This window comes from Triticum dicoccoides, chromosome 7B (genome assembly GCF_002162155.2).
Source record: "Triticum dicoccoides isolate Atlit2015 ecotype Zavitan chromosome 7B, WEW_v2.0, whole genome shotgun sequence".
Classification (NCBI taxonomy): domain Eukaryota; kingdom Viridiplantae; phylum Streptophyta; class Magnoliopsida; order Poales; family Poaceae; genus Triticum; species Triticum dicoccoides.
In genome coordinates this window covers 155,266,147-155,293,037 of record NC_041393.1, presented here as the reverse complement: position 1 = coordinate 155,293,037, position 26,891 = coordinate 155,266,147, and positions in this window count along the sequence as shown.

Genomic DNA, 26,891 nt, shown 5'->3' with positions numbered 1-26,891 from the left:
CCATGGTAATATGTGACTCTGACTGTGCATAATGCAACCCTATGCCTCTGTCGGCTGACCGGTCGTGCCCCTCCGTCTGAACGAGTCGACAGAAGCATTCGAAACAGAAACACAGGCCAGTGCCTGTGACCCGAAATATTGCCAAGAGGCACGAAAGTCCACGCATTTATAAGTACAAGTCATGACGCTACTTAGTACAGAATCGTGGCTATATGGACTCTAGGTCCGTGTTTTGCTTGAAAACGTGGCATCGTGATGTGCGTTCTTTGCTTGAAAACCATGCCTTCTACATCCACGCGTTTGTGCGCCTAACAAGCAAGGAGCGAACCCTGACGGTGCGTTTGTGGGCTGAACGCCTGTGCCTCTCCGTCTAATCGAGTCGACGGAATTATTCGAAACACAAACACACGGGAGCGTGGCTCTATATTATACGGTAGCATGCCTTTTAGCGAAGCATGCCCGTGCCTGTGCCCATTAACACTGCCACGAACATCCACGCCATCGTCAGTGCACAAGTCATGTCGCTGCTGGTACAGAACCGTGGATGTATTCACTTCACGCCCATGCGTCTAATAAAAGAAGCGCCACGCAACTCAGCACAAAGTCGTGGCTTTTAAAAACAAGGAGCTTGAGCTTTTAAACAACTCGACTGTTGAACCGGCCACTCGCAAAGTAAACTTTTAGCGTTAACATCTAAACCCATTCCGCTTTGTTTCCATAATAAACGTATGAAATGTGATGCTCCGACAGAACCAACCATGCCCTCATGGCACTCATGTCCGTGCCACTTCTTCTGAACGAGTCAACGGAATCATTCGAACACAAATACAGGATACCATGTCGTGCCTTCCTGGGACGCATGACCGGGCGAAGAATGTACAACACTAGCGTCTCTCGAATAGTCCATTCCGTGCCTCACAGAGTAAATAGTGGGTGTTCACCATGACTTCGAACCAAACTGTGCCTTTCTGCGATTAACGCCCATGCCTCTCCATCTGATCGAGTCGCCGGAATTATTCTGAAACCAAACACAGACGAGCGTGACTCTACATAATACCACACCATGCCTATGCCTCTCCACTCACTGTGCCTCATAGAATATACAGAGTCACACTGACCCGTGTTTCTATCGAAACAGTGAACAGTGGGTGTTCACTATTGAAGCTGACCGGCCGTGCCTCTCCGTCTGAACGAGTCGACAGAAGCATTCGAAACAGAAAGTCCACGAGTTTAAGAGTACAAATCATGACCCTACATGGACTTCAGGTCCGTGTTTTTCATATTCGTGTACCTCGAATCGGCCATGTTGTCACCTTCATGTTTTGGCACCGTGACGTGCGTTATTTGCTTGAAAAATGTGCCTTCTACATCGACGCGACTGCGTGCCTAACGTGACTCAGCCTAATGGGAAAACATGACTCAATAGACTCGACGCCTGTGCGTATCCAAGTGAACGAGTAAGCGGAATCATTTGAACCAAAACTACGCAAGATTCGGCAAAACGTGCTCCCCGCGGGGGAACGAAGTGCCTCTGGTGGAAGCACAACCGTGCTTCTACTGCTAACACGCGACATCCATGACCCTAGCCTACTCATCTACATGTACCAACAGAACGTTTTGCTCACGTCCATTCCTCTCCAACAGAACGAGTGAACGGAATCATTTGGAAATACCAAAAGCATACACCCGTGGTAGCGAGACTCTGACCAATGCATTAACATGCTTCCATTGAGTTCATGTCCATGCCTCTCTGATTGAACTGGCGACCGGAATCATCTGAAACACAAAGAACCATGAATTGTGACTCTGAGTAACGCCAAACCATGCCCCTGTGCATCACACAACAACACTAGAGTCAAAAAATGCTAACATACCACAGACTAAGAGTTAAGAAGGCCAAGCAAAAAACAAGCTCATCGAAGTACACAGAAAGATGCAGCACTCTTGATGTCCAAACCTACTGTCTAAGATTCGAGACACTTCCCCTTTTTCCATAGGAGGATGAGCGCTGGTGGCCTCACTTCCATGCGACTCACCATGGAACGTAATAGAAAACGTCTGTAACACACGCAGGAACGAACGTGAATCTGGGTAACACCAAACCATGCCACCGTGGATGTCACCACACTAAAATAAAAACATTTCGGCAGTTGAGCAAGCAGGGAAAAAAACAAAAACATCAAAGCCCATAGAAAATTACACCAATCTTGATGTCCAGACGGACGGCCGAAGATTCGAGACGATTCGACCATTTCCCTCTCTCCCTCCACTACTTTCTTGCTTTTGCTTTCGCACCGAAAATCTCGAACACTTCACCAGTTCCCCTCTCTTGAACACCCTTGTCTTTCCTTCTGCCCCCATTATCCAATCCAGTAGACCAACCAAAAATCCAAATCGTGTTCGCCTCACCCACCAGCTGCCATCCACTTCGAGATACAAGCAATCAGTCGGTGCCCGCGAAAGCATCAAAAACCTCTCCCGGTGGCGGCGGCGACTGACGGTGACGACCCGTGCTCGTAGCGGAGATACCAACAGAGAGCAAGGACAAAAACAAGCCGATGGATGCGACGAATCCCTCACAAGCAATCGAAGGTAAAAAATATTAATCCATTACATTCCATTACCACGGGTCGATCAAAGCAATTTTCCCCCTTTTTGACGGACATGAACCCTAACCGCCACACAAAACCATGTTTCCAAAAAGTCTGTCTAGACTTTTCTAGCAAAATTGAAATAAGGTAGGCACGCGTGCAATGGGATGCTACCCTTACCCATCACAGAAATCTGCTCGCAAGGAATTTGCCTAAAACGTACTGTGCATGCCAGAACTATCTAGAATACTGCTCTAGATTCAAACCATAAGAGCATCCTTAAATTCAAAACCTGGTATTTACAGGAGATTTTATATATCCGTTGATTGCCCCTCTTTCAAATTACATGCCTCTCTCATATTAACGTCTGTGTACCAATAATAGATCTAGTTGTGTGCTTATACCGTGAAACAACCTGTGCCTCTCCGAGAATGCCGTTTTTTTGTCCACGGGATGCATCTCCTCTTTTTGCTGTGAAATTCAATTATGCTTCTACTGCTGCTAACGCCTGGGCATTTTTATGCAGCAAGGACTGGTAATAAGGAAAAGAGGGTACCTGCGGAACAGGCTGTCGTGCACCAAGGTACTATAAAAGGCTCACACAATCCATATAACAAAAACTATGTAGCAGCAATCCATATAACCAATTACGTCCACAAAATCCTGGGAAATTGCACTTCGATGAAATTTTTCACACACTATGTGTATTATTACTCATCCGAGAACATTTTATCTTACACTCTAAACCATACAATTATTGCTCCAATTTACAGAATATCATTTGTAGTGTATTTTTTCCTATAAAAAAGGACTTCCCCTCATTGATATGGACTTGACAGCAGACATACTGCTCACACATGACCCTAATTGCAATCAATGATTGGCGAAACAAAGAGTTAGTTAGAAGACTTGATATAACAAGAAAACAATGGATTGATCACTTTTTTAGGTCACGAAATGAAAGAAAAGGGCTATCTTATGAATCTATGTAGATTAAGCTTCAGAATCTTTTTGTGCAGCCATGGAAGACATAGTTTTAAAACTATATCCCATTTATTTCGATGTTACTTCGTAATCCTTTTGTTACATAATCATCGTGAAGGTGATGGAGAAGTAGATACTGAAACGATCTTGTTTGAACTTAATAGTTCATATCCAGGAAAACCAGTCATCTCTCCTGACCCATCAGAAAAAAGAACGAAGCAGAACATGGACAGCGAAGCACCCGAGAAAGTGCCAGCACTAGCTTCTAGCAAGGAGGGCAACAAAAAGCAAGTGACTAGCAACAGAAAAGAGGAGCAATCAGAAACCAAGACTGTCATTCCTCCTAGAGGAAAAAGACAAAAGAGAAAGGACAAAACTCAACTCATCAGCGACGGTGCTAGCTTGAAGCGGCAGCAGCCAAGTCCTCTAATGATACTCCCAGCAGCAGTTCCACGCGCCGACAATGATGTAAATAAAGCCAGGAAGAAAAACAAAAGACAACGGTTGGAAGAAGACGAGGATGATGCCAGCAAAGAGTCAAAGCGTGATGTTGCCCACGACGATGATGGCACAAAACACGATGATGATGTCATTTGTACAGAGGGCGATGGCGCCACAGGGGACAACGGTGGCGCCGCAGAGGACAGCAACGATGATGTAAAAACCATATTCTCTACAGATTTTTGCTACCGCTTTTCACCCATGAAAACCAAACCATCCTCTATAACAAAACCCTCTTTTTCTCAACAGATAAAAACAAGGCACAAGCGCACAAAGAGAAGAAAGATAAGTGGAAAAGAATTGCCAGCACCAATGGATGATGAACAGGAGGCAACAACAAATAAGGACAAATGCGAGATCAAGGTAGGAGCAGCATTTGATAATGTCAATAAAGCATAGAAATTACTTGAGGAACGTCACCGGCAAGATGTTAGGAGCGCCGGGTTTGGAAGCATAGAGGGATTCCAAATAAAGCGCTCCATCTGCAAACCGCTTGCAGCACACATCTACGACAAACTGGACACAGAAACCATGAAAATAAAGTTCAGTGAAGTTGATCAGCAGAAAGAAATCACAATAACAAAGGAAGGCATCCACAAGGTGTTTGGATACCCAAACGGTACGGAAAAGACAGCACCAAGGACAAAGATTTCCACCGATACAATGAGCAAAATGGTCACAGAACTTGGCCTCAAGAAAATCACGACGATCTGTTTAAATAACTAGAAAAATTGGTGAAACAAGATGACGAACAATCAAACAGGAAATCAGTTAAAATATTTTTCCTTATTTTTTTCCACAACATTGTCTGTGGAACAACCTTCCCTACCTTCTGCAAACAAGCCATTATGGTCAAGGACTTGGACTATCCAGAAATGGCAAAGATGGATTTCTGCCAGGTAACCGTTAAAAGTATTAGGGAAGGAGCAAAGACATGGAAGAAGCACAGATTGTTGCCTCAGGAAGAAAAGAACAAAAAGCATCTCAATGGTTTGGCGCAGGGACCAGTAATAATGTACCTCGACTGCATGCTGCTGCCGACCGACACAAAACAAACGCGGAAGATTGCCAACACAATGGACAAGACATCGTTACCGCGAGCAAACCACCTAAAAGAGAGTGACCTAAGGAAAATAGCTAGAGCAGACATGAAAACGGACGGAAAAGCACGACCAGATGACTATAAATTTGGCAAGATACAGGTATAACCCTATTGAATATATATGCATTATCCCTTATAAAAACGGTTTCCAGTCTAACCAATTCCATCATGCCGAAACAATGCAGACATGGAAAGGAACAACAGAGAGGATCTTCTATGCCAACAAAGTAACACCTTCGTATTCAACACAGATGATACCAGCACAACAACAGGAGCACCAGCAAACGACCAAGCTACTACCACCTCCAACCAAGCGACGGGACAGAGCACATGTCAGCACAAGTGGAAGCAAGGAACCAGTCACAGGCACCAGCACGGGATCATATGAAATATTCGGAAGGATAGAAGAAATGTTGAAACAAGTACTCGACGAAACAAAACAGATACCCAGAATAACGACCAGGGCTAGACACCAATGCAGCAAACAAGAGAAGGAATTAGATGAAAGCATGAGGAACACAGTGGTGCGACAAACAACGGCCGTGATTGATTCTCTCGAACAACTTAGAGAATTCCAGGACATTGTTCACAGAGTGAGCTTTCAAGAAGAGACGACACTGAAGATGCAGGATCGAGCAGACGTAGGAGACACAGCTGCACTTGTACATGGCAACCACACAAAAGAAGTCGTAGCCGCACCAGAACTAGGAGGGAGGAGAAAAAGAAAGAAGGAAGACCAGGACCAAGAAAACAAACATGAAGGGAAGAAAAGAATAACAAAATCAAGAACACAGAACTCGAGAATTGGCCAGTGGGAGACACAAGAGCATAACAAGGTGCAAAAGGAGCAAAACAAGGACAACGTATCAACCAACACATCAAGTGCCGAAGGACAGCAAGAACAAGGTGGAAAAGTAGCTGCAGAAGCAGAGAATCAAGATGAGAAATAGGTAAATGAAAAAAGTGACTCGAAAGCGATGCTTTCAAACTTGAACTTACAAAATCTACCTTCAATTCTGTCAGGGACACGTCAACAGAATGCCACCGAAACATAAAAGCCAACAGCAACATGTTGTCAAGAACACCGAGCAAGGGGATGGAAGCAATAGAACAAGCAACCCAACAACAGATAATGCTCCATCAAGAGCGTCAACAGGAGCAGTACAAGAGACGAACATCATCGGTGGCAGCAAAGACGTGAGTATAAAAAATCAGTCTCTTCTCTCTAAAAAGTCTCTTCTCTCTAAACTAAAAATGCTCTTGGGTTTAACTAACAAATCTACAACAAAATATACACTCAGCCGGACAAGTATCATATCGACGTTCCCGTAAACGAATCACGGGCTGATCTAGCATCAACCGTTAACAGCACGGCAGAAAAACAAGAAGAAAACAACAAAGAAGAGGTAAAACTTCCAAACCCACTTTGCCCAAATACCGTCAACTCATATTGTTTCAACTACCAGGTATTACAAGCACAACAAAGAGAATAGGATGCCCATGCAGAACAGAAAGTTCATATAGAAGAGCTTTTCAGCACAAGAGCATTTGAGATGACCGATACAGGGATGAAAGCCTCAGACACTCCACCTGGTGACACACCCAAGGCTGGCATACAAAGCAAAGAAAAAGTGGACACACAAACGGATATCCCAACCACCAGCACAAAGGTAAAATTCAACAAGAACCATTTTTTCATAATTTGTAAGAAATGCACTGCCCAGTACAACCTGTCACAGTAATACAAGAATTACAAGCAATGAATCTTGCTTTTCCTTTCTCATGAAACGCAGGAAACAAACGAGGACGGTCATGCCAAAGAACAACAAGGAGTACAGACAGAACAAACCAAAAAACAAGGGCAAATGGTGACTAAAACGATACCCAGTACACCATCATCAAAGACCAGCGAGGTAAAGCCACACGCACCGCTCCTACAACGTTAAAACAAAAAAGTTATGCATGCACAGATGAAGTCCAAACTTTATTTACATTTTTTGATTGAAAAGAAAAATGAAACAAATGAAGCAGACGATGTGCCTCAAGAAGCGACAGAAAGTGCTTCTACCGCTCGACAATGTACAAAAACTACACAAGACAGAGAAGAAGTGACAGGCACGGCACCGGAGAGGTTGAACATAGAGGTCAAGCTACAAAACCTATTTCTATGGCATATAAAAAAATGCATCCACCAGAAACAAACACAGACACATTTTAATTACTTTTTGCGTTCCGACAGATGCAAGAAACAGGGGAGAGCACCAACATTCAAGGCAAACAAACACAACAACACAGGGGAATGGAACAAGCAGAAGATGTTCTTCCAACAACAAACAACCTAACCGCCGTAGACCAAGCCGGAAAACCTTCGCTGTCCGGGCAAGAAATAACAGAGATGGCAACGTTGACGCAAAAGATCAAAAAGGTGAAGTGAGATAACCTGCTTTTAAGGACATTAGAATTTTGAGTGAACAAAGACACAAATGCAATCTCATTTACCTACCTCTATGTCTCAACAGCCACAAGACAAAAATGACGACTCCACGGAGGTCCAAAAAGCTCCACTCACCGAAGAAAAGGTCGAAGAGGCATCACCAGCGGAAACAACTAAAAAGGTGAAGCTACAATAAAAAAAGTTCAAAAGACACACTAAACATTTGAGTATTTTTCTTACGGAACGGACAATAAACTACAGTGAAAATAACAACCATATTTATTTATTTTTTAACGACGCTTTTGCACGATAACGCAGAAACCTCAGCAGAACACGCACGCAGACAAAAGTAAAGAAGCAAAGGGCCATAGTGCATTGGAAAACCATGCGGCAAACATTCCAGAGAGAGAGTCAGACAGCAACAAGAAAAAGGCCGCACCATCAGACAAGAAACATTGTGCTGTAAAAGATGTTGCTACCACAAACACGGCGGTAACCCAGGGCAGCACTCAAACAAAACGTGAACCGTTGATCATACAAAACATGGCCATCGAAGAAGGGACAAAAGACAAAGGGATCGAACACCTGTACAACAACGTCATGACAGCGAATAACGACAAAGGGTAAGTTCATGTCAACACCAAAGAGTTATTTTCTTCCAATGATTTCCTACCTTAAACGTTTTATATTTATACATGTAAATATATATGTTGCAGGCACGAGATTTTAATAAATACAGAGACAACAACAGTAACAGTCAGCCACATGGCACAAAGCTTCGACATTGGAAAGCCAGTGGGCAGCGAAACCATGACAGTCATGCTACAGATGTTGAAAAAGCAACTCAGGGGCACAAAGAGAAAGATTCTATCAACATACAACACCGTAAGTAGAGCTCAAGTTTCAATAATGAATATCACTCTATCGATCAATCAACCTCTCTGTACAATTGAATTTACAAATTTCTTCTACACACATGTGACAAAACAAGCAGGCATCAATATGCATGGCCAACCATGAAGATCCATTGGAGTTCAAAAATAAAGACGAAGCACACATCAGAGACAAGACAATTCCTGAAAGACTTAAAAGATTCCTTGATCTGGAAGAAGGAGAGCAACTACAAGATTTCGACATGGTAAGAACATCTAATGTCACAGATAAGAGATACAATCTCGGCACTACAATTACGTCTAACGATCAACAAATCATGACTAGATCCAAAAAGGATCCTTATTTATTTATTTTGCATTCTTGCAGTTCTTTCTACCAGTTTGCATAGGCGGGCACGTTCAACAAAAAGAAAGACCTGTGGGCCACTACTTCGTTGTTATAATTAACATGAAAAAAGAGCGCTTTGAACTCCTTGACTCTTTACCAAATGAATATATAGGCACAACGGACTACTTCAACACAGTAACAAGCAGAGTAAGGAGGATATGGAAGCAAATAAGCCCATTGCTCCAACTGTCTCCAAGTAATATTGACCATTTCAAAAAGGTCAAAATGAACGTGCGACTTTAGGGAAAAACGTAAGCACTACAAACCTTTCTCCTTTTACTTACTCACTGTAACAATTATTAATGCAATCCATAAAAAACATAGGACATTAGGAAAACTTCACCTAAACTGCCATACCATCTTTGGACAGCGACAATAATCAATCATCCTTCTACCTGCAGACTCGACTGTGCGTTCTATATGTTCATGAATGCAAAGCACTACACCAACGGTGGAGAAATAGTGTTACTGACAGAGGAACAAGTCCCAGACTTGAGAAAGAAAACTCTCTATCAAATATTCAGCCAATACAGAGATACGGCTGCACTGTCATTAATCAACTACACCGCAGGTTTGTCTTACTGAAGACAACAAAGTAAAATTCTACTTATCTAATTTTCAAAGACACACCAATAAGTTTTTATTTTTTATTTGAACAGATATGCTGAAATCTGAGGTCGATATGGAAGACAATGAAATGGAACGAATACATTGTGACATAATTCAACAGGAGATTCCTCCAACTCCCGAGCACATTGGGACGAGCGCTCAAGAGATAAAAGTTATTGACATTAATGACACAAGCAGCAATGAGGAGAAAAAATATTATCATGTGAACGGCAAGGATACCACCAAGGTGTCTGAAGAAGCACTCACGGAAGATCAAGCCCAGGCAGATGCTGGTTTATAGAGGGAACAACACGCGCAGCCAGACACTGATTTACAAAAGGAAGACGAACGGAAAGATCCGCTGATACAACCAGACAGACCACCCCTAGATAAAAACAACGAAGGCATAACACGCTCTCCTTTAGAAGTGGATAACAGGGCAAACAGTGTACCAACTCGCCAACAACAGCTTTCCAAATAGAACATGAACCCTTTTGGCGAAGATCATGCACAAGAAGAAAAGAAGGAGAAAGGAAAGATTTTCTTAGAAAAGATATTTCAAAAGAGGAAACACGATGCTGAAGTCTCAATAGAACCGAGCATCAAAAACAACAACACACAAAAGCACACACCAACACCTGGGCAGCTTAACGAGCAGGCACAGTTCGGTCATGACAAGAAAAGGGGAAGGCATCTTGCAAGAGTGCAGACAAGTTCCCCCAAAGCCTCGACGATTCAAACACATGAGATCAGCTCAGCAAACATAATCTCAACTAAGAGGCCATTCAAGCGAGCAAGCAAGGAAATTGAGAAAGTCAACGCTCCAGCACTTGTTCCGGGAGATTTCATTTACAAAGAAAAGGCCATGCAACTCTATAGATATCTGATGAGCCGACAAGGACAGAAACAATGCGGACAGTAAGCATAATCTCCTTGTTCCATGGAAACGATTACACAGAGCTGCACATTCTCTAACATCCAACTAACCATTCACTCACCTAGTTCTAAACCCTCCTTGCTTGCAGAGAATAGCTATATAAAACCTCAAAGAGCGAAGGCTACATTTCAGGAAAATCCTTCATGGAACAAGCAGGGAAAGGAAACGCACAAATGGAGGGTTCCATGCTAAATGCATTACTGGACGAATGGACAGAACAGAAACAGTTCAACCCAGACGTCACAACTGTACTCCCTGCAGAATTCGCAAATGTATGCATACCTCACCCACAAAAACACCTCCGTCATTACTATGGTAGAATATTTAACTAATACCACACACTCTCTATCTTGAAGATGGTGCTAGATCTCAATTAAAATAGAGGAGAGCTATCAGAATTCAACGAAGACGATGCACTACAAGCATTTGAACAACTCGTGCGAGGTAAAAACATCCTGCACTCGAAGATGGTAAGTTCGGAACTATTACTGAACACACGACTTATTCTCCTTGAGCTTCAACAATTAAACGAAATTCAATTTTTACATCAACAACGATCTCCTCTCTCAACGTAGATCATGATACCTCATCACACGGACAAGCACTACACACTATATGTAATGAACAAGTACAGAGATAGCATCGACATCCTTGACTCACTGAACTATGTGAAGTATGCCGATTTGTCTTGGAGTAAACACCATGTGCATCGAGCAGAACTGGTACGTACTTTTTGTACATTGATTTATTCTTTTCATCGCGATAGTATGATACTCTTACTTTTATCAATGCCGCACCCAAACAACAAAACAAAAATGCAATCACAGATGAGAAGGATGTCGGTGCTGATGAACAAGTACCACCAACTAAAAGACAAGAAGGAACCAGACTGGGCAAGGATAGCAGAAAGGCCTCACAGGATCTGCACACCAAAGCAAGAAGGAACACAATGCGGACACTTCACGGCCCAATTTGTGAAACACTGGAATGGGAAAGAGCTGGTCAAGGACGGAGAGGATTTTCATGTAAGTTACCAATATATACACGTCAAATTACTTGATTTCTTTATTACCGCAATTAGTTTATTCACAATGGTGGACAACACGTAACTATAAACCATGCATTTTGACATGCCTGTAGCACAGCAAGGTGGATGCCGAATGGAAACCAGAGTACGTATACACACTCATATTCGGCAAAACCAACCAAATAAAGCACCATCAACTTCCTGAAAAAATCAAAGTTTTCAAACCAGAGACTACAAACCTTTTTTCGCCTATGAAAGGTAATATAAATATTTTTATTTTTACCATCAGTCAATATGATAGGAGCTTCAAATATATCTTTTAGAAGCAACAGCCATAACTTTTTATCTGTTTTGACAGAGCGAGACGAGAAAAACCAGGATCAATCAATGAGCACCAACAAATAATCGCAACACCGGCATTCGTTCAAACACGTGCGTAAGGAAAACGAGCTCTACGAGATAGTCATGAGTGACACATGGCAGGACAAATTCAAAAGGTGACTTGGTTCCTTTTCCAGCTGAAATTAGTTAAAGTTACGTGGCAATCACACAAATAAGACAGAAACTAGAAAGAACCTTGAATTCCTGTTTATCAGCTTGCTTGTAAGTGACATTCTAAACAAAATTTTCTTCTACTATTTTACCTGTAACCAGAGAAGTATTATTCTCGGGAGAACAACCACAGGGGAACAGTGCAACTCTCACTGGATCAAACCTAAAGGAAATTTTTGGGCCTGCAAACAAGAAAAAACGTAAAGGAATGGAAAAGAAGGTGCTCGATGAGTTAGCAGAAGCATGGGAGGGAAGCAAGCGAACTAAATACAAAAGAGATAGACTATTATTAGGCCCAAGCTTTGCAGAGGTAAATTTCAAAACAAAACAAAAACCACAAGGATCATACAAACTCGTATTTTTGCAATGAGTGTTTAATCTATTGGTACCGATCTATTCTCTCTAATTCATTTTAATTGTTTTTTATTTGTTGCCTGCAGAATATTCTGGGTTTAAAGGATAAAAGAAAATCTATGACGGACTTCAGAGTTGATTTCAAACGAGAGACGGATGCCTTGGTTCCTTTGTTTCTTAAGAAATGTCAATTAGACAAGCTCAAAATAGCAAAAATGGTAATAATGTTAAAACTATATTCTAAACTCTCCTCAAGCAATAAAACTCTCCTCAAACAAAATAAAAATAAGCATTTCAAACAAAATACTATATTCTAAACTCTCCTCTAATAATAAAACTTTTGTACCGTAGATATTCATGCCATTTGAAAAGGAAGACCGATACACACTATTAGTGCTCGACAAATATAGAAGGAAGCTTCAAATCATTGAGCCTGAAGAAACCTCTCTCGAAGAAGTGAAGAGGCAAGAATGGCTGAAAAAACAACGTGATCTCCACGACCATGATGGCAAACTAAGTAAGCAAATTGCTAACATGGAAATCAATGAAGCCAGCAAAGAAAAGGAGCATAACAAATACCACAACCATAAAGACAAACTGGTAAGAATTGTAAATAACAGCGTCTTTCGGTTTTACAAATTACAATACATGTCTCTATAAAACAAAAACAAAATGCAATTCCCAGGTGCCCAGGTTCAAGGAAGTATACGAAATATTACTCAGTGAAAAATTCGAAAAGGAAAAGACTAAATGGGAAGTTCAGTTTTTAAAGAACGTTCCAAAGGTGAACAGAGGTGAAACCCCGTTTGCTGTTCTAAGGTTCACGCATCTCTTTGATGGCAAGCACTTCGTCGAAGAGATAGATAATTTCAATGTAAGTTTTCGCTTAAAACTCGCTATAAATCTGCAAGATATCATACAACTGCATGACCTAATTCTGATGTGTTTTTTCTCCTTATTTTCCACTGAATTTTTTATAGGATGGCACGGAACAATGGAAAGCACAACAACTGTGCAGGCTACTATTTAGCGATCAGAATACAATCGAACCCAGCAAAATGGGCGATGAGATTAGAAAGATCTACGACGACATCAAGGAAAAGGAATAAAAAGTTGTTGATAAGAGAACAAGCCTAGCTCCATCAAGACATCAAAAAACGGTTTAACCGCACATCATACTGTGATAATGAAGCAGCAGACTCTTTTTATTGATGTAGTTCCTTGATTCTTCATTAACCAAGCATTCGAACACAAGCCAGTGCCCCAAGTCCGTCCCTAGACATACGCGTGTCATGTCGACGCGCAGTTACTCTACATACTCATCACGCGTGACCGCCAGGTGACTTTGATGTTTCGCAAACATTCCTCCTCTCTGCAATCATGTGCTGCCGAATGCCACCAACCTACAGCATGCATCTGGCTTGAGTACAGACGTGACTCTCTAAATGAGTATTCAAACAATTGTGAAACATTCCGCACTCACACAAGGTCTCCTCCTAGGTTCAGTACTTCAGTGCCTCCTGTACCTGCATCTGTGCCTCCTGTGCCTTCAATGCCGTGCCTCAAGTGCCTACATCCACGTGCCTCGCGTGACACTTGTTGTGACTCCTACGGGGCCCGTCGTGCCACACCCATGTCACTTCACAAATGTGGTTCTCTAACGAGGTAGTCGGACTCATGCCTCTGCCGGCACACTTTTGTGCATCCCGAGAGTGCACAACCGTGACTGCACAAAGCACATGTACGTGCCTGTTGTGGATTCACCAATTTTGCCTTCCGTAACTACACCCACGTGCCTCAAGTGCCTAACGTAATAACATGCGCAGTGACTCTTACATGGCCCCACTGCCACGCCCGCATCGCTCCTGAGACTTCACAACCGTGCCTCTTTAACCGAGCATTCTAACACATGCCTCTGCCACCGCACTCTTGTACATCCTCAGCGTTGATACCCGTGCCTCCAAAAGCAGCATGTCCGTGCATGTATTTCCTTCAATTCCGTGCCTCCTATGCTTACATCCATGTGCCTCACGCGACTCTTGCATGTCCAGTGGTTCTCTAACTGCCTGTAGAACCCACACTTCCGTGCCTCCTGTGCCTGAATGTACGTGTCTGTAGAACCCCCACTTCCGTGCCTCGTGTGCCTGCATCCACATGCCTCCAGAGAGGCACCACTTAATCACTACCACGTGACTTCACAACCGTGGTGCCTTGATTACTGTGCCTTACGTCCTTGCACCCACGTGCCTCACGCGACACTTGCTGAGACTCTTACGTGCCAAGTAGTGCGACACCCACGTCACTTCACAACTGTGGTTCTCTAACCGAATACTCGGACCCATGCCTCTGCCACCACACTTTTTTTGCATCCACAGAATGCACGTACGTGCCTGTGGTGCCTTCATTTATGTGCCTTACGTACCCGCAACTACGTGCACAACATTACACTTGCCGAGGCTCTTACGCCCCCCGTAGTGCCACACCCACATGAGTTCACAACTATGGTTCTGTAACCGAGTACTCGGACACATGCCTCTGCCGCCACACTTTTGTGCATCCAGATAGTACACGTACGTGCCTGTGGTGCCTTCATTTCCGTGCCTACACGTACCTGCACCCATGTGCACAACTTGACATGCGTGGCTCCTGATACTTCACAACGTGCCTATGTAAACAAGCATCCTAACACGTGTGTCTGCCACTGAATTATTTTGGCATACGCAGGGTTGATACCCCGTGCTTCGAGAAGCCGCAAGTCCGTACCTCTGTTGCCTTGAATGTCGTGCCTCCTGTGCCTACATCCACGTGTGCAAAGTGACACATGCGACAACACTTACGTGACCCGTAGTGCCACACCCACGTAAACTTCACAACCGTGGTTCTCTAACCGAGTACTCGGAACCATGCCTCCGCCGCAAAACTTTTCATGCATCCAAATAGTGCACGAACGTAACTGTAGTGCCTCCATTACTGTGCCTTACGTACCTGCACCCACGTCCGCAATGTGACACTTGCCGAGACTCTTACGTGCCCCGTAGTGCCACACCCACGTGACTTTACAACCGTGGTTCTGTAACCGAGTAGTCAGACCCATGCCTCTGCTACCACACTTTTGTGCATCCACAGACTGCAAACCCGTGACTTGAGAAAACACACGTACGTGCCTGTTGTGGATTCACCTTTTCTCCCTTCCGTGCCTAAACCCACGTGCCTCACGTGCCTAACGCAACATACGCCGTGACTCTTAAATGGCCCCACTGCAACGCCCGCGTCGCTCCTGAGACTTCACAACCATGCCTCTTTGACCGCCCATTCTAACACATGCCTCTGCCACAACACTCTTGTACATCCTCAGTGTTGATACCCGTGCCTCCAAAAGCAGCATGTACGTGCCTGTATTGCCTTCATTTCCGTACCTCTGATGCTTACATCTACGTGCCTCACGCGACTCTTGCGTGTCCCATGGTTCTCTACCTTCTTGTAGAACCCACACTGCCGTGCCTCATGTGCCTGCATCTACGTGCCTGTAGAACCTACACTTCCGAACCTAACATCAAAAAATCGGATCTTGATGCTCAAACGGACGGTTGAAGATTAGAGACGGTTTGATGGTTTCCATCTCTCCCTCCCTCTTCTACTAGCTTGCTTCCCCTTCCGCAAAGTAAATCTCAAAACCTTCTTCACTCCCGCACGCTCTCCTCCTTCCTTCTGCACACAAACACAAATTTGAAATCGAGTTCACGTCACCGAACAAACCGCCACCGCTTTCGCCAACCACCCTCCAATCCAACATACACACAGCCACATACTGCCCGCGAGAACACCAATAACCCAGCCGGCTCCGGTGACCAACAGCGAGGACTTCGACAGCAGCGGCGGAAATCGCAATGAAAAAAGAGCAACGACACAGTAAGCGGATGGAACCGAAGAACACCGCACAACTAATTGAAGGTAATTATCATTCTATCCCACTCCATTCCACCGGGTAGATCGTAGTGATTTTTCAACTTCAAGGAGCAGCAACCCTAGCCACCGCTACTAAGGAGTTTTCCAATAACCTAAAATCAATTTGTCTAACAAATTGAACTGCTGGAGAGATGAGATTTAATAGAAATGCTACAGCTCTCCGCCCTAGAATTTTCGCCATACGGTATGTGCTCAAAGGTACTAAACCTGAAACGTCACTAACTAGAATACGTCGATAGATCCAAACCGCGCAAGCATCCTGAGAGGCCAAAACCTGATAACCGTACGACATTTTCTACATGTTTGTCCCTTCAATGTAACCGTTTTTCAAATTAAGTGCCTCTAGTCTGGAAAACCGTGAACATAGAATAGTTGTACCATGTGCTTCTAGGGAAAAACAACCCGTGCCTCTCTATACATACAAATTTGTTTTCACACAACGCAGCTTTTTTTTCTGCGACACTCGACTCTGCTTCTAACACCTGCCCATTTTTTACGCAGCAATGAGAAATCCTCACGAAGAAGCAAAAACCCAGCAAAATACTGACGAAGACCCTGCTGAAGAGCATGCAATCCAGGAAGCTCTTGACAAAGGTTTGACCAAAAGAGTCCACTCTCTATCTACAAAAACTGTATTGAGACATTAATAACTTAACTGCTATCCTTGGCAACAATAACTTAACTATGTCTACAAATAAAACTACCTGCCACTATCTTATATTTAATTAAAAAACAGTTTAACTTACTAAATAAATCTTCAACTCTCATTGATGATATTCCTTACATTATGAAATATCAGCTGTAGAGTGCATTTTTGTCTCAGAAAATGCTTCACCCTAACTTCACTTCCCCAGCTCCACTCATAACCATAATTAATATTTTTTTCAATCCCCTTATTAGCTCAATCGGCAATAGTAGAAAAAACCTTTCTTAACCCAAAAAAGAAAACTAAAAATCCCCTTTTGGGAATTTCACATTCCTTATGCATAATCGTGGATGATATATATTTTAAATGTGTATAAATTATTTTTGGACAAAAGAATATCATTTTTTGTTACCCTGGTCATTATGCAGGACACAAAGACGGTGATATTGACAGCACACAAACACAAAGCATGTCTCCTCATTCATCAGAAAAGGACACAGAATAGACCATGAGGAACAAACCACCTGCGGCAGAAATGGTAACTTACATCAGGCTCAACAGGAGTAAACAACTAGCAACAAGCAAAAAAAAGAGAAAATCAGATACCAGCACTGGTTTTACTCCTGGAGCAAAAAGGCAAAATAAAAAGGAAAATGATGAAAACATCGTCGACACTGGTACCTTGCAACATCAACCATTACCTCTAATGGTACTCTCGCCAACAGAACCAACCGGCACGAAGAAACAAGCTGAACGCAACAAGAAAAACAAAAGACAAAGGGTAGAAAAAGAACAAGACGATATCAACAGCAAAGGATCAGATACCAATGACGACGACGATGACAGACAGCATGATGCAAATTTCATTCCTACAGACGGCGATGATGCCGAAGAGCACGACAGCGACGCAGAACATGACGACGATGTAAAAACACACTTATGCACTAATTTTGAATACCACTAGGGGTCTAACATTCCTTTCTAACAAAACCCTTTCTCTTTTTCTTCTGAAACGGCCCAAATCAGGCAAGAAGGACAGAAAGAGAAGAAAGACAAGCGGGAAAGAACTGGTAGTACCAACAGTTGACGAAGAACAACAAGAAACAGATGAAGAGAAATGCCAAATCAAGGTAGGGGCAGCATTCGCCCATGTCAAGAAAGCATGGAATTTACTTAAAGACCGTCACAAGAAAGATATTAGGACGGCGGGATTTGGCAGCATAGAGAACTGCAAAATAACGAGCTCCATCTGCAGACCGCTTGCAGCACACATCTACGACAACCTCAACACAGAAACCATGACAATAACCCTCGGTAATGCTACTGAAGACAAAAAAATCAAGATTATCAAGGAAGCTACCCACAAGGTGTTTGGATACCCAAATGGCATGCAAAGGCCAGCACCAAGGCCAGATTCTAGCCCAGCTTCAATGAAAGAACTGATGTCAGAGCTTGGCTTCAAAGATACAAAATTCGCGCCAAAACAACTGTTCGAGAAGCTACAAATAATGGTGGAAATAGATGATGAAGAATCAAACAGGAAATCAGTTAAAATATTTTTCCTTATTTTTTTCCACAATGTTGTCTACGGGTCAAGCGCCGCTATCTTCGCCCGGACAGCTATAATGGTCAAGGACATGGACTATCCAGAAATGGCAAAGATGGATTTTTGCGAGGTAATAGTCGAATGTATTAGGGAAGGAACCAAGACATGGCAGAAGCACAGGATGTTGCCTCAGGAGGAAAAGAACAAAAAGCACATCAATGGTTTGGCACAGGTACCAGTAATCATGTACCTTGAGTCCCTGCTGCTGCCAACCGACACAAAAGAAATGCGGAAGATTGCAAAGACAATGGACAAAACCTCATTACCACGAGCAAACCATCTCAAAGAGAGTGACCTAGAGAAAATAGCTAGAGCAGACATGAAAACGGACGGAAAAGCACGACCAGATGACTATGAATTTGGCAAGATACAGGTATAGCTCTGTTGTACATAAATCAGTACTTCCCTTTTTGAAAACAGTTTCCATTCTAACCAACTCCATTCCACCAAAACAATGCAGACATGGAAAGGAATAGCAGAGAGGATCTTCTATACCAGCACAGCATCAACTTCGTCTTCAATTCACCAAATAGCAGGAGAACATCGTAAAGAACAGCAACACCAGCACACAACCAAGCTGCTACCACCTCCACCCAAGCACCGGCGTGAACCACGTATTGGCACCAGTGGAAGCACGGAACCAAACAAAAACATCAGCACAGGACCAGAAGAAAGATTCCAAAGGATAAAAAAATTGTTGGAAAAAGTGCTCCATGAAGCAGAACATTTACCCGCAGTAACCACCAGGGCTAAACACCGATGCAACAAAAAAGAAGAGATATTGGATGAAAAAAACAAGGACAAAGTCGTGCAACAAACAATTGACCTAATGGATTCTCTAGAACAACTCAGACAATTTCAAGACATAGTTTGCACAAGGTACCTCACAGACAACGCGACCCTGCAGACGCTAGAGCAAGCAGTTCTAGCAGCATCAAGTAGACTAGTCAATGCCAACCGCACGAATGAAATAGTAGCCACAACAGAACAAAGAGAAAGGAGAAAAGTTAAGAAAGGAGAAGAGGACGAAGAGAGGAAGAGAAGAACAAAATCAAGGGACGTGGGCATTGACAAGAAGAAGATAAAGCGGCAAAAACAGATAAATAAATAGTAATGCATGGTGCCATCTGCAAGCAAAACCCTGTTTTCATACCTCAACTGAAAAGAGTTGTGTCAATGCTTTCAGGAACGTACCAATAGCACGCCACGCCAAGATGAACTCCAACAGCAGGATGGCGTCAACAACCCCAAAAACAAGAATGAACGCAACAAACAAAGCAACCTCACAACAGACAGTGCTACAACAAAAACTACTCCAACACAAGCACAAGATACGATCGACGTCAGAACCAGTGAAGAGGTAAGTATGAACATCCATTTTTCCTTTCAAAATTGGATAGAGTTATAAGTTAACTGACAAACCTCCAACAAAATATAGACTCAGCTGGAGAACAATCAAGTCAGCAGTCCCGTCAACCAAATGCAAGAGGCTGACCCACAATCTACCGTTAGCATAACAAACAACAAAGAAGAAGAAAACAACAAAGAGGAGGTAAAATTCCACAGCCCACTACACCCCACACCGGAAACTCATAATGGCAGGAAAGAAAGTGAACCACAAACTCATATTGTTTAAACTCCAGGTATCACAATCACTGCAAGACCAAGAGACAACCAGTGTTGAAATTGAACCCCATAGTGAACCTCAAACAGACGAAGGAGTCACAAAACAGGAAGTTTGTGCACAAGAGATTTCCAGTGCCACGACATTGCAGATCACCATCACGAGTACAAAGGATAAAACCCAAGACATCCAAGCCGATGAGAAACTAGAGACTGTTATACCTGGCAAAGAAACAGTCGATGCAGGCACGAATAACCCAGTCATCAACACAGAGGTAAAAAATCAACAACAAACCCTTTTGAAACCATTTATCATGTCTGAACTACGTAATACACCCCACCACCGCAATACAAGGATTATAGGGGATGTCTGACTCTTTTCTTTGAACAAATGCAAGAAACAAAAAAGTACATTGATCTCGAAGATCAAGAAGCAGCGCAACCAAAGGAAACTGGAAAACACACAGAACTTCAAACAACAACATCTGAAGAGGTGAGGTTACAAAGCTGAGGCACAAATGAAGTTCAAACTATAATTTCATTTTTTTATTAAACAGGAAGAGGAAGCAAGCGAAAGCACTCGCATAGACATTGAAGAAGAAAAACTAGAGGACAGAACGAGACAAGGAGAAGCCATAGTTCCAACAGTAGACAGTCCTGCAAATCCAGAGAAAGAGGTCTTATAAAAAAAACTGTAACTCAACAATCAAAGATGCACCCATTTCTTAAATACTTTTTATGTTGGTGCAGGCACAAGAAGCTCAGGAGAGCACCAACAATCAAGACCATCAAACACAACCAGAGGAGCCCAATGAACAACCCGGACATGTTCATCAAATGGTAGACAATAATGCCACTGAAGACCAAGCCACCAAAAATTCACTCACCAAACAACAGCTACCAGAGTCAGCACCAGCGTCAACGATTGAAAAGGTAAAGTTACAAAACCTGCAAGCATGAAATTATAAAATTGCCGCGTGCACAATCAAATAAACTCCAACCTACCACACCTGTACTCACTCCAATGCACTCTCACTTTGCCACCTCTATATTTGAACAGCTGCAAAAAAAACAAGGTCAGTGACGATGAACAGCCAAAAAAAGAGCAAGAGAAGGACCCAAAAACACCACTCAGCGAAGAACACGTAGAACAATCAGCAGTAACAAGTACAGAGGTGAAAACACATAATACCTCTGAATGATCTTATAGTTCAAAAATACACATTTCACATTTCACTACTTTCCTCGATCACAGAGAGAGGAGAAAGATGAGCAAAAGGAGGCCACTGAAGAAGGGAAAAATGTTCTTCAAACGGCAGACATCAACGTCAAAGAAAACCTAGTGCCAAAATATTCACTCACCGAAAAAACCACAGCAGAGACGGCAGCAGCGACAACGACTAAAAAGGTAAAGTTACATAAGCTGATCCTCTGAAAGTATAAAATAGATCCGTTGAAGCTCAAATGCACTGCCACTTAGCCACGTGTGTGTTTCAAAAGCTACAAGACAAAAACAACGGCAACAGCGATGAACTCCAAAAGACAGAACAGGAAGATGCCCAAAAACATCCACTCAACAAAGAACAAGCACAACAGTCAGCAGCAGCAACGAGAATAGTAGCAAAGACAACAGAAACAGCAACGACTGAGAAGGTAAACTTACATAAGCTGATTCTACGAAAATATAAAGTAGTTCCATGGTTGAAACTTACCACCTTTATGATTGAACAACTGCAAGACAAAAACCATGACAGTGACGATGATCACCAAAACAAAGAATAAGGCGGTACCCAAGAAACAACACCCAACGAAGAATGGGTGGAACGGTCAGCATCACCAACGACAGCTCAACGGGTGAAGTTGCAGAAAATGTTTCCACAAAATGACAACTTAAGCACAATCAAAATATCTCAAAGCACGCACCGAACGCTTCGCTATTTTCCCATAACAGCTGCTATAATTAAAATAAAGTAGCAAGTTAAATTATTTCAATGCTTTTGAAATGACAACGTAGAAACACGAAGAAGGCAACCACGGAGATACAACCAATGAAGCAAGCACACAAATTGTTCCAGAGAAAGAACCAGAAACTATCGAAGAAAACCCTATGCCGTCGTACGATGCCAATTCCCCTTGCAGACAGGTCAGTGCCATCCAGGTCGAGACTGAAAAAGAAGACGGAAAAAACCACCAGCAAGACATAACGGTTGACAAGGAAAAACATGATGCTAAGAAAAGCACAGACGACTCAAATAAGGATGGAGAAGAAACTAAACAAAAGGGTACAACGCAAAAAGAAGAACAAAACATGCCGCAGGAAGGAGAAGGAGAACAAGAAATGAACAACACTGGACAGGACATATCTTCCAGCATCGAAGCAGGCAAGACAATAGAAACATAATTGCTATCTTTTGATCTTTGTGACTTGGAATTATTTGCATTAAATTCAAAATCATCGCAGGCACAGTGGAGAAAGGGAGCAAAGATAGCGATTCCGTCAACAAAGCCATCGAAGACCTATACAACGTTGTATGCAAGCCATGGACAAAGAGAGAAATGTAAGTTCATGCAATTAACACAGAAAACATTCTTACACATGATCATTTTGACTGTGTCACGTGTGAACTAAAACATTTTTCTAAATATACTTTGCAGGGATCAGCTTTTCATTACTTCGGACAAGTTTGATGTAAATCTAGGACATGTCTCCGAAAGCTTCAAGGTCGGTAAATCAGTGCACACCGAAGCAATAGAGCCCATGCTAACAATCTTGAGAAAACAACTCAATGGTACATGGAGAAATATTCTGTCGTTAAGCAACACTGTGAGTAAATATCACGACAAAAGAATCACGTTTAAAACACTATATATGACTTTATAAATAGATAAACTTCCCCTATAGCTGAACTGACAAATTCCCTTTGTCTATCTGTGACAAAACAAGTAGCACTCAATAAGGGAAGCCGACGACGAAGATCCAATGTGCTACAAAAATAATGATCAACAACAGAATAGAAAAAAATTACTACCTGCAAGGCTTAGATCATTTTTCAACATGAAAGAAGAAGAAAAACTGCAAGATTATAACATGGTAAGGAGATCACCTGTTTCAAAAACAAAACACAATTTACATATATGCTATGCAAAGTTCTCTTTTTATTTTATGTTTCTAAATATAAGAAGATTTCCAAATGTTTTCTTTTTATTTTGTGTTTTGCAGTTCCTTCTACCATGTTCGTTGAGCGGGTTTGAGCAAGACGAAACTATAAGTCATTACTTCACCATCACAGTTAACATGCAAAAACAGCATTTTGAACTCCTCGACTCTTCAACTGCATATCCAGGCACAATAGAATTCTTCAACAATGTAACCAGCAAATTAATGAAAATCTGGAAGCACATAAGCACAGAGCTACAGCTTTCAGAAAAAAGCATCGACCATTACAAAAAGGTCAGACTGCAGGTGCCACTTCAAGGAGAAGACACGTAAGCACTTCCAACATCTTCACTTATTTCTTTTTTTTCAATACAAAATTCAATACTACAATTACTGAAATAATTCGGTTCTTTCGTATTTTCAATACAACAATTACCACTACCATTGCTCAAACTTTTTTCTTCTTTCCATTTCTTGAATGCAACAATCTTACCAGTACCATTCATCTACATGCAGAATGGACTGCACATTCCACATGTACATGAACCCGAAGCACTACTCCAGTGATGGAACAACAGCAACCTTAAAGCCAGAACGAGTACGAAAGTTGAGGAAAAAGGTTCTATATCAACTAATCAGCCAACACAGAGGGAATACAAAACTGTCACTAATCAAGTGTACAACAGGTAAGTCTTTTCAGAAACTAAATCTTACAGTTTCGTAACACTAGAAGAAGTAATATTTTTTTTAATTATTGTTTTATAAATATGCTGAAATATGAAGTAGATATGGAAGACAAAGAAATGCAACAAGCAGAATGTTGCGTACTAGAAGAGTTTCCGCCAACTACCGGGCCAAAAGAACATATTATGCATGCGGCAACCACACAAGAGCATGAAGTTATTGATATATCCAGTAAATGCAAAGATATTATGGATGTCAGCAGCCACGCCGTTGCCCAACAATCTTGCACAGTCCACGAACAAAATGATCCACCAATAGAACCAGATTAACCACCACCAGACGACAAGATACCACACCATGCCGAAGAGGAAACAAACGAGCAAAATATCAAAAGAAATATCACGACCACAGAGCAACTGGAACAAACAAGCACTGGTTTAAAAGAGGATGACAGAAGCAACGACGTACCAAATACACAACAACAGGTTTCCGAGCAGAAGAAACAGCCTGTTCTTCTTCAAGAAGAAACAGGCTCAACAAGCAATCAGCAAGGCACCTCCAGCACCATCTCTTTAGACTTCCTAAAACCAAAAACAATGGAAAAGCAGGAAGAAGTTGACGAATTTCTTTCAAGCCTTAACCCACTACAACTAGAGGTGTAGAACGACCATATAAAGATGGGCTCTAACTTCGATTTAATCAAAACATGGCTGAACGAGCATGAAAGCTATGAATTCAACAAAAATCCCAAGCCGTATCTGACAATCTTGCAGCAAGAGCCAGGAGAACATTCAATGCCTCAATCATCTAAGAACAGCTCAAACAAGAAAATCTCGGTCAAGAAAAGGCCGGTAAAGCCTTCAAGAAGGCTCCTTGGAGAAATCAAGATTCCTACATTTGTCCTAGGAGATTTCAAATTCATGAACAAAGCCAAAGCACTCCATGAATACCTATTCAGCAAAGAAGGACAGGACGAATGCGGAGAGTAAGTACTTTCTCTTGCATAAACAAAAAAAAAAACAAATGTTGCCCCTTTTTAAACCAACCTAACTAATGTATAAACTTTTTCTGCTTGCAGTCTAAACGTATATATTAGGTTGACGTGACCCGATTGGATCACAGGAAAACAAATAATGGCACAGCTAATGAAAGGAGATGATGGACAGATGGAGGGATCCATTGCAAACGCATTGTTCGATGAATGGACATCGCAGCAACAATGCAACACAACCGATAAAGCCATACTTCCCGTAGAATTTGCAAACATATGAAGTCCATTTTGACAAAAACACTTGCATCATTTCAGTGAATACAAAGATTGAACTAAAAAGTAGAAAACTTTTTGGTCGCAGGTCGTGCTCGGTGTTAAAACTGGAGAGGAAAGAGGACTAGCAGAATTCAATGAGGAAGAAGCATTGAAAGAGTTTGCACCCCTTGTAACAGGCAAGGAACTTTTAAAGAAAAAGCTGGTAAGTTAATAGAAATATAGAAACATAACTCATTCTTTCTACAGATTGCACATTCACATGTCATTTAATTCTCCTGACAAGAATTAACTTTAACTCACTCTGTCTCCAAACACTGTAGATTATGATACCTCACAACACAGATAAACACTACACACTGTACATGCTCAAGAAGTACACGAACTCTATCGACATACTTGACTCACTGAATTACAGACACGGAGATGGAAAAAAAACATGGAAAACACACCATAAGGACCACCAAGAACTGGTATGTCAATTCAACCTTGTTTTCCAGTTAGTTTTCCAATTCTTGCATTCCCTTTATTAATGGCAAAACCCAACAATAACACAGATTAAAAGGATGCACGCACTCATGAAGAAGCATTACGGCGAAGCGGAGCTACAAGCCAACAGCGAACCAAACTGGTCGAGGATAGCACAAACACCTAACAGAGTTTGCGTGCCAAAACAGCAGGGTACCCAATGCAGACACTTCATGGCTCAATTTGCAAAATACTGGAATGGTATTGAACTCATAAAAGATGATGAGGATTTCCATGTAAGTGAATAGTACAAGAGCAACAATTTTAATTTTTACAAGCAGCACTACCTGAATACTTCAATATCCGATAACCTCCATGCAGCAAAGCAACGTAGATGCCGAGTGGAAACCAGAGTTCCTTTTTACAGCCATATTTGGTGGAACAACCCAAGTAAAGTGGGACCAACTACCTGGAAGAATCAAAGAATTCAAACCAGAAACTTCAAAGTTCTTCTCCACCAAAAAAGGTAAGAAAATCATTTCTACTTATCCTCTTTTTTTGTAATAACCTACACATCACACGGTGTTCACCTACATCTTTCGTATCACGAGAGCTTACATATTACATATCTGCTTCCATTGACTAAAATAGATGAAACAAAAAGGAAAAAAAGACAAAGCACCAGTCCATATCCAAAACATTTTCATTGCTTCCAACACACAGAGGAGGCGTCCGACCTCTTCCATCTAGTCATGAGCGATAGCGGGCAGGAGAAATACAAAAAGTGAGTTGTTTTCTATTGCACCTCAAAATAGTTAGACAGAGGCCAAAATTAATGTAAGAATCTGTTTCTCACTAACTGTCACCTCCAAAATTATTTTATCTCCCCTGTCGCAGCAAAACTATATTTAGGCGCATCCGCAGGGACAGTGAAAGCACGCAACTTACTAGAGCCCAGCTGAAGGCAGTATTTGGTCCAAGACCAGCACAGACGAACAAACAATATCATATGGAAAAGAGGATCCTCGATGACATAGCAGAAATCTGGAAAAGCAGACAAGAATCAAAACAGAGTGACAGAGTAATATTAGGCCCAAACTTTGCA